At 40.4% G+C, this 6,546-nt stretch overlaps 1 long non-coding RNA gene across 2 annotated transcripts; it reads left to right on the top strand.

The window, feature by feature from the left end:
- Window positions 1-1,213: 1,213 nt before the first annotated feature.
- On the top strand, window positions 1,214-4,866 carry LOC112666039 (uncharacterized). 2 transcript variants are annotated; one of them, XR_007404325.1, is made up of 4 exons: window positions 1,214-1,321; window positions 1,433-1,648; window positions 1,916-2,133; window positions 3,498-4,866. It is a non-coding gene; the product is annotated as an uncharacterized LOC112666039 (long non-coding RNA). The 2 variants fall into 2 exon arrangements; XR_007404324.1 differs by having other exon boundaries at window positions 1,262-1,648.
- The last annotated feature ends 1,680 nt before the right edge of the window (window positions 4,867-6,546 follow it).

Genomic DNA, 6,546 nt, shown 5'->3' with positions numbered 1-6,546 from the left:
CACAGTCCTTTCTATTTACACCAGCTTTTCTCCTGTTGCATCATAAATATGTCAGGCATGCTACTGTCTTGGGTACATTGGAATATTCTTCTCCCTGATAACTACATGGCTCACCTCCTTCAGGTTCTTATTAAAATATCACATCCTCAATAGGTCTGCTTGAGACCCTGCATTCCCAATCTATTGCTCTTACTGTATTTTGTTCTTTTTCTATTGTACTTTTAGTATATAATTTACTATATATTTTTAGAATATAGATAATTTACTTAATCTTTTTTTGCTATTATTTATTGTCTGCCTGTCTTTTCAGAATGACAAGGGATTTTTTGTTTTGTTCACTGTGTATCTAAATAGCCTAGCACAGTGCCTGCCATTTGGTAAAAACTCAATAAATAATGAATGCATCCTGGACCTCTTCCCTTTCTTGTCCAGGTTGAGTCCCAAAGAGGGAAAGCAGGACTGGCAGATAGGATCAGGGGATGTGTGAGCAAATGTATGTCCTTTCCCAACCAGGATGTTGTATTAGCAGCATATCGTAGAGAAGAAATGCAGTGTCTAGGTTATGAGTATTTGATGTTGCTGCATGGAGTTTCTATAAATACCTGTGAGCCCAAGAAGGACTGAAGGGACAGAGAGCTTTGAATGATACCCAGAGAGTTTCCCTATTGTGGAGCAGGAGTAGCAAAAATGATTGCAGCAATAGCAGGGAGAATTGCAAGACCCAAAAGAAACTTCTAAATGCAATAAGAGTAAGTTGTACATCAGCTGATGTCTGTTATCTAAGTGGAAAGGTAAATATGTCAGAGGCTACAACCATAACACCTGGAGTTTATACACTACCCCAACCCCTGTCTTTACCAAGGAGTGGCAATCTTTTTCTGTAAAGGGTCAGATGCCAAATAGTTTAGATTTTGTAGGCCATGTTTTGTCTCCATTGCCAAGTCTTGTTTCTTTTCTAAAACAACTCTTTAAAAATACTTTTAAAAACCTCCTAAGCTTGCAGGAAATACAACAACAGGCGGCCCATAGACTGTAGTTCGCTGATTCCAGAAAAAGGGAAAGATTCTCTGATGACACATGTAAATGGAGGAAAAGCTTAAAGCAGAAGTTGTTTGGGAAAAATAAAGACAGTTAAATTTCTTACATATTAAATTTATGGGTTGAGTTCAAATTATGTAGAGTAGCTTCAGGCTAAGAAGGATGTTATCCTTTGGCTCAAGCAACCAGGAAGAGGTATGGTCAGCTGCTTCTCTGGCCCCAGCTTGGCCCAAGGGAGGAACTATGTTTTTTCTGAGGATCTCTTGAGATCCACCAGCCCATGGTAAATTCTGGCAACATTAAAAATGTTCCATTTATTAACAAATAACCGCTATATAACAAATCACTCCAAAACATAGTGTCTCAAGACAACAACCATTTTATTATATTCCAGAATTCTATGGGTCAGGAATTTGGATATGGTTTGACAGGATGGTTCTTCTGCTCTCTGTGGTGTTGACCAAGATCACTTGGTGGTGATACTGGCTGGCAGATGGGCTGGAGGTTCACGATGGCCTTATTCTGTGTGCCGGGAGCCCTGGCTGGAAGGCTGAACTTAGCTGGGACATTGCAAGGAACTCCTCCACATGGCTTCTCCAGCACGCTCAAGGTGAGTTGGATTATTTCATGGTGACTGTAGGCTCCAAGAGTGAGTGTTGTAAGAGAAAAGGTAGAGCTACAGGTCTCTTCAGCACTGGGCTCTCAGACAACAGGTACAGCCAAACTCTCACCAACTTCTCTTGGCCTAAGCAGTCACAGAGCCCAGCCAGGCTCGAGGGAGAGGAGAGGAATCACAGAGCCCAACCCATCTCCCTCTAGATTGGAGAATTATCAAACATTTTTGGCTATCTTTAATTTTCTTTTCTTTTTTTTAAAGATTTTATTTATTCATGAGAAACAGAGAGAGAGACAGAGACACAGGCAGAGGGAGAAGCAGGCTCCATACAGGGAGCCCAACGTGGGACTCGGTCCTAGGTCTTCAGGATCACTCCCTGAGCTGAAGGTGGTGCTAAACCGCTGAGCCGCCCAGGATGCCCCTATTTTTAGTTTTCCATCAAGTGAAATCAGCAAAATGTTATCAAAAATAAAATCCTGGTGAGTACTGTTTCCAGGAATGACATTTACCTTCCCTGATGCTACCAAGGCATGGGAAGAATGCCATTTTCCCAGGAAACATACATTTTATTTTCTTAGCCAAAAAGTAAGTCAAATATTTTGTTTCTCCACGTTCTACTGTCATTCTTGACAACTGCCAGTGGGGTAGAAAGAAAGTAGAATTAATTTGGATTGTGATTGAAATTGGGAAGAAAAAGGTAAAGACAAATAAAGAATTTGGTAAAAAGTTTACACAAGAGGGAGGGCAGAACAAAATCATTTATTTCAAAGAGAAGCTGAGAGTGTCCTCCGCAGAAAGAGAGGTAAAGCAGCTAACTCATCATAGGGGATACACAGTGGGAGGAAGCAGTAGAGATAGAAAAATAATTTCCAAGTCAGCTGAGTATGGGAAAAGAAGAGATCAGGGCACAAGTGTGCTTGAAGCCAAAGAACAAAAATAAGGTCAAACTTTGGTTCTAAAGATTTCAATCGAATTCGGAATTCTGTAATAGGGGAGAATAAATTCCTGCAAAACATACAGCTAAACTTGAGCGATGTTCCTTTCAGTATGAGTGAATAGGACAAATGTTCCATGTTACAAGAGCAGTTATAATTATTATGTATCTACAGTGGAGGATGAACAACATAGAAACAGCTAGGTTTCCAATCCAATCCAATTTTGAAATACAGAAATGAAAGGACCAAATGCAAACAAATAAGCGCGCCCCCCACAACACACACCACCGCCAAACACTCGACCCATATTTTGTGCAGTCTCACTTTAAAGTCTGTCCTCACAGACTTTCACGCACTGTGAAAAAATGAGGGGAAAAAAATCTATTTTCTGTCTGCCCTATAGGAAGAGAGCTGTTGCTGCTGCATTTTCTTGTAGATGGAAGTGTTTTGTTCTCTGGTGCTCTTAAATATGCATTAGAGCTGTGAAGCCCAAGAAGGTTGGGACAAAAGGACTTTCCCTCTGAAGTGGCTAACACACAGTAGGGCCAGCACAATTCATCTAGGAGCAGCGGGGGTGGGGCAGCCACTGGAACAGCCCCAGAGAGGACAAATCATAAGCAGACAGGCAGTGAGATAGAAAATCCATCCTGAATTCAGAAGAGCTCTGAAAAGGTGACCCAAGTAGGGAGGATATATTCATTTCCGGAACGAGGCGCTGTCTGAAATAATCAATGTATGTATTCCTATGCAATAATTCCCTTCACACTCTAATTTTCTCCCTCCCCTTACTGCAGTCCCCTAATATTTTCCCTCAGATCAATATTCAGATCTGAGTGTTTTAAAAGCTTATAATATGCTGGGTTTTTCCACTTCAAACTAAGAGTTTGTGTCTTTTTTATTTAATGCAGAAAGTACTACTACTGTCCACTGCAATCCAAGCCTGTAGCATAAAATCTGACATGTCAAAGGCAAGAGAAGAAAGGAAAGGCAATGAATGTACCTATGGAGGGAAGGACTGGATGTCACAGTAACAGCATTGTGCCTTGGACACAAAAGGATTTGTAGAAGCGTGAAAGCCCCCAAATAAATCTACATGCAAGTAATTTACTAAGTGGCAACCTACAGCCCAAAGAGCTCAATGTGACTCCTACAATTCCAGAAAGAATAAATTTCTCAGCTACAATCTGTATTGGTCTCCAGTATTCCAGTTGGAGACTGGACTGTGGTTAAATCCAGATGGAAACTCATCTATTTTGTGGTAGCAAAAGCAGTTCTGTTTCATATGACTGATTCTTTGGGGGCAGCCCCTAAATGTGATAATGATGGCGTTTTGAAAGACACTGTTATGAATCAGACAGATGAATAAATCAAGCAAATATAAGGAATGGCCTTATATATAGAGCTTATGTACTGAGAGAACCTTCTTCATAAAAAATACTGTATTTTTATAGGTATGAACTGATTCCATGACTCTTTATAAAGATTATCTTTGTAGGATTTGCATAGTATGTCTACTTGATAAACATGACTATCATTTCCTAAGGAAGTGGGGTATGGGTAGGAGAGGAGCATTTAACAGGAGAAAATATGATATGGGGGTTTCAAAGAATTAGAGAATGCTGATATCGGGAAAAAGGGATCTTAGAGTTAATGTAGCTCAGTCTAATATTACTTAAGACCAGAGGTGGTTATTTATTTTCCCAATGTCACACATCTAGTAAGTGTTCAAGCCAAGATTTGAACCTGGGTCTACTGACTCCAAATCCAAGGCTCTTAGACTATCTTAATATTTTAGTCCCAAAACTTACATGATACTGACTGCTTATAGTCTATTAATTGGGCTAGGTAACTACAAGATTATACAACAGATCAACTCTGAAGTCTCAGAGGTTCAGCAAACAAAGCTCATGTGAAGTCAAGTGCGGCTAAGTGGGGCTTCCCTCTGTCCAGGGAACTAGATGACCAGACTGTCTCTTCAACTTGAACCACCTCCATATCACAGGAGGCTTTAGGTCACTACATTAGTGAAAAAAAGGAATGTGGATTATCACACAAATTCTTAAATGCTTCAACCTGAAAGTTGTATATATTACTTCCACTCACATTCCATTGGCTAGAATTAACTCTAGGGCTCCATCTAAATCAAATGGTTTTGGAAAGTATAATCTCCCCACCATGTGCCCAGGAAGGAGATGAGAAATAGGTGAATACTTTTAACCTCTCTCCCATGTGCATACCTCGTTTTCAAGAAGCAGAGAATAAAGTAATATTACTAAATGAAGTATGAAAATTTTCTGGGTGATCAGGAGGTAAGAATAATACAGTTACTCTTTCTGCTAAACTCTTACTAAAGTATGAAGGCCTGGTAAGAAATACTGAGGACTTATGAATTCATATCTTTTAGTACAGTCATTCTAAATCCCCAAGTTAGACTTCACAGACACTATGATCCAAAATATTGGCCACCTGCTTTATCTGTAAAATTTTACAGATCACAACTCTAAATTGCATCTCTCTTTCCAGGGCATTTGGTAGCTTTCAGTTGGCCCCATGTCACAGGGAGCAGTGCCTCCAATAAAATGGATACAAATATTTGTGAAGCTCATCCACGGCTGCTCCAAAACCAGGCCAGAGCCAGGCCCTGGAAAGCATGTGTTTTGCTGGCACATGGCAGGTCCTACTGATATGGTCCAGGGAGCACCTGGAGACTTTCTAACTCTAGAAAACTGCAGAGATTAGCCATGGGCTGTTACAACGAGTCATCTGCTTCTTGTTTTCCTATTTGTAGTTTTTAGGGCAACATTTGTTCCCTTCTTACCCATTTTGTTGAAGGGAACACTGTAGTTGTGGTTTACCAAATACTAGAATAACAGGAATCTAACCTTTCTGATACAAATGTTTATTGAGTTGGTTGTGATATTGAAGACTTTCACATACGCACACTATAAACTTCTTTAGACTGTAGCTTTGCAATCCTCAGCATGTAAACACTTGCGGGGGGGGGTCTTGGTTAAATTCAGATCCTCATCTAGAAAGTCTAGGATGGGTCCTGCAACTGTCTTTCCAACACGCTCAAAGACGATGTCAGTGCTATGGATCTCTCCAGGGGATCTCCTGGGATTCCTTTTTACCAATTTCAGTGTGTCCATTCCCTACTGGTTATCTGTTCTACTGTTAAGGTCTCTGTAAGATTGTCCCTTGGCTATTGTTTATGTATCCCCATTCTCTGAAGTTAGTACCCAGTGACTCACAGGATGGAGAGGCAAAAGCCTAGCCCCCTTGCCAAAAGATGGGAGAGACCCTGGATTGCCATTTCTGCTTCAGGGATGAGGCTGAAGCTAGACTTTACCTAAAACCACATCTTTATCCTATCCTGCTTCCTATTCTTCCTTAAAGGTTTTCTTCACAGAGCACTGCCTTGAACAACCCCATCTTAGGCTCTGCCTCCAGGAAAACCACTTAAGGCATTTGCAAACCGTGCTTTGAAAAGCTAGTTTAGAGTGTTCTAGAATTAGCTGAAACAAGATGTTGACTTGGGATCACACAGATTGGGTTTTCAAAATTTAACCAACACTTTTTTTAGCTTCTTGGATAGAGGAGATGAGGGGCCAAAATTGGTGTCACTGATGGTTGGCCAACTAAAGACATCATGGCATTTGAGAGCTTCCATAGGCTCATGTTTCTTGAGAGTGACTATTTGGTGCTTCATGGATATTTAATGTTTACTTGGTCCTTCCACCCCTTCCTACTATGTTCAGCACGCATGGGCTGTACTTACATTTTCTATATCTGATGCAGATCATATGATACTCATTTTTAATCTTGATTTCAGCTATCTTTTTTTACTTGCTTCTTTACTTTCTTCCTCATAGCAGGTCTGAATGCACTTAAATGATAGGAGCACAAAGAAGGACTCTGACATGTACAAATTAGTTTATAAGAAAGATATTGGCAAAA

Source organism: Canis lupus, chromosome 20, assembly GCF_003254725.2.
Source record: "Canis lupus dingo isolate Sandy chromosome 20, ASM325472v2, whole genome shotgun sequence".
Taxonomy (NCBI): Eukaryota; Metazoa; Chordata; class Mammalia; order Carnivora; family Canidae; genus Canis; species Canis lupus.
This window is presented reverse-complemented; position numbering and strand designations above follow the sequence as displayed.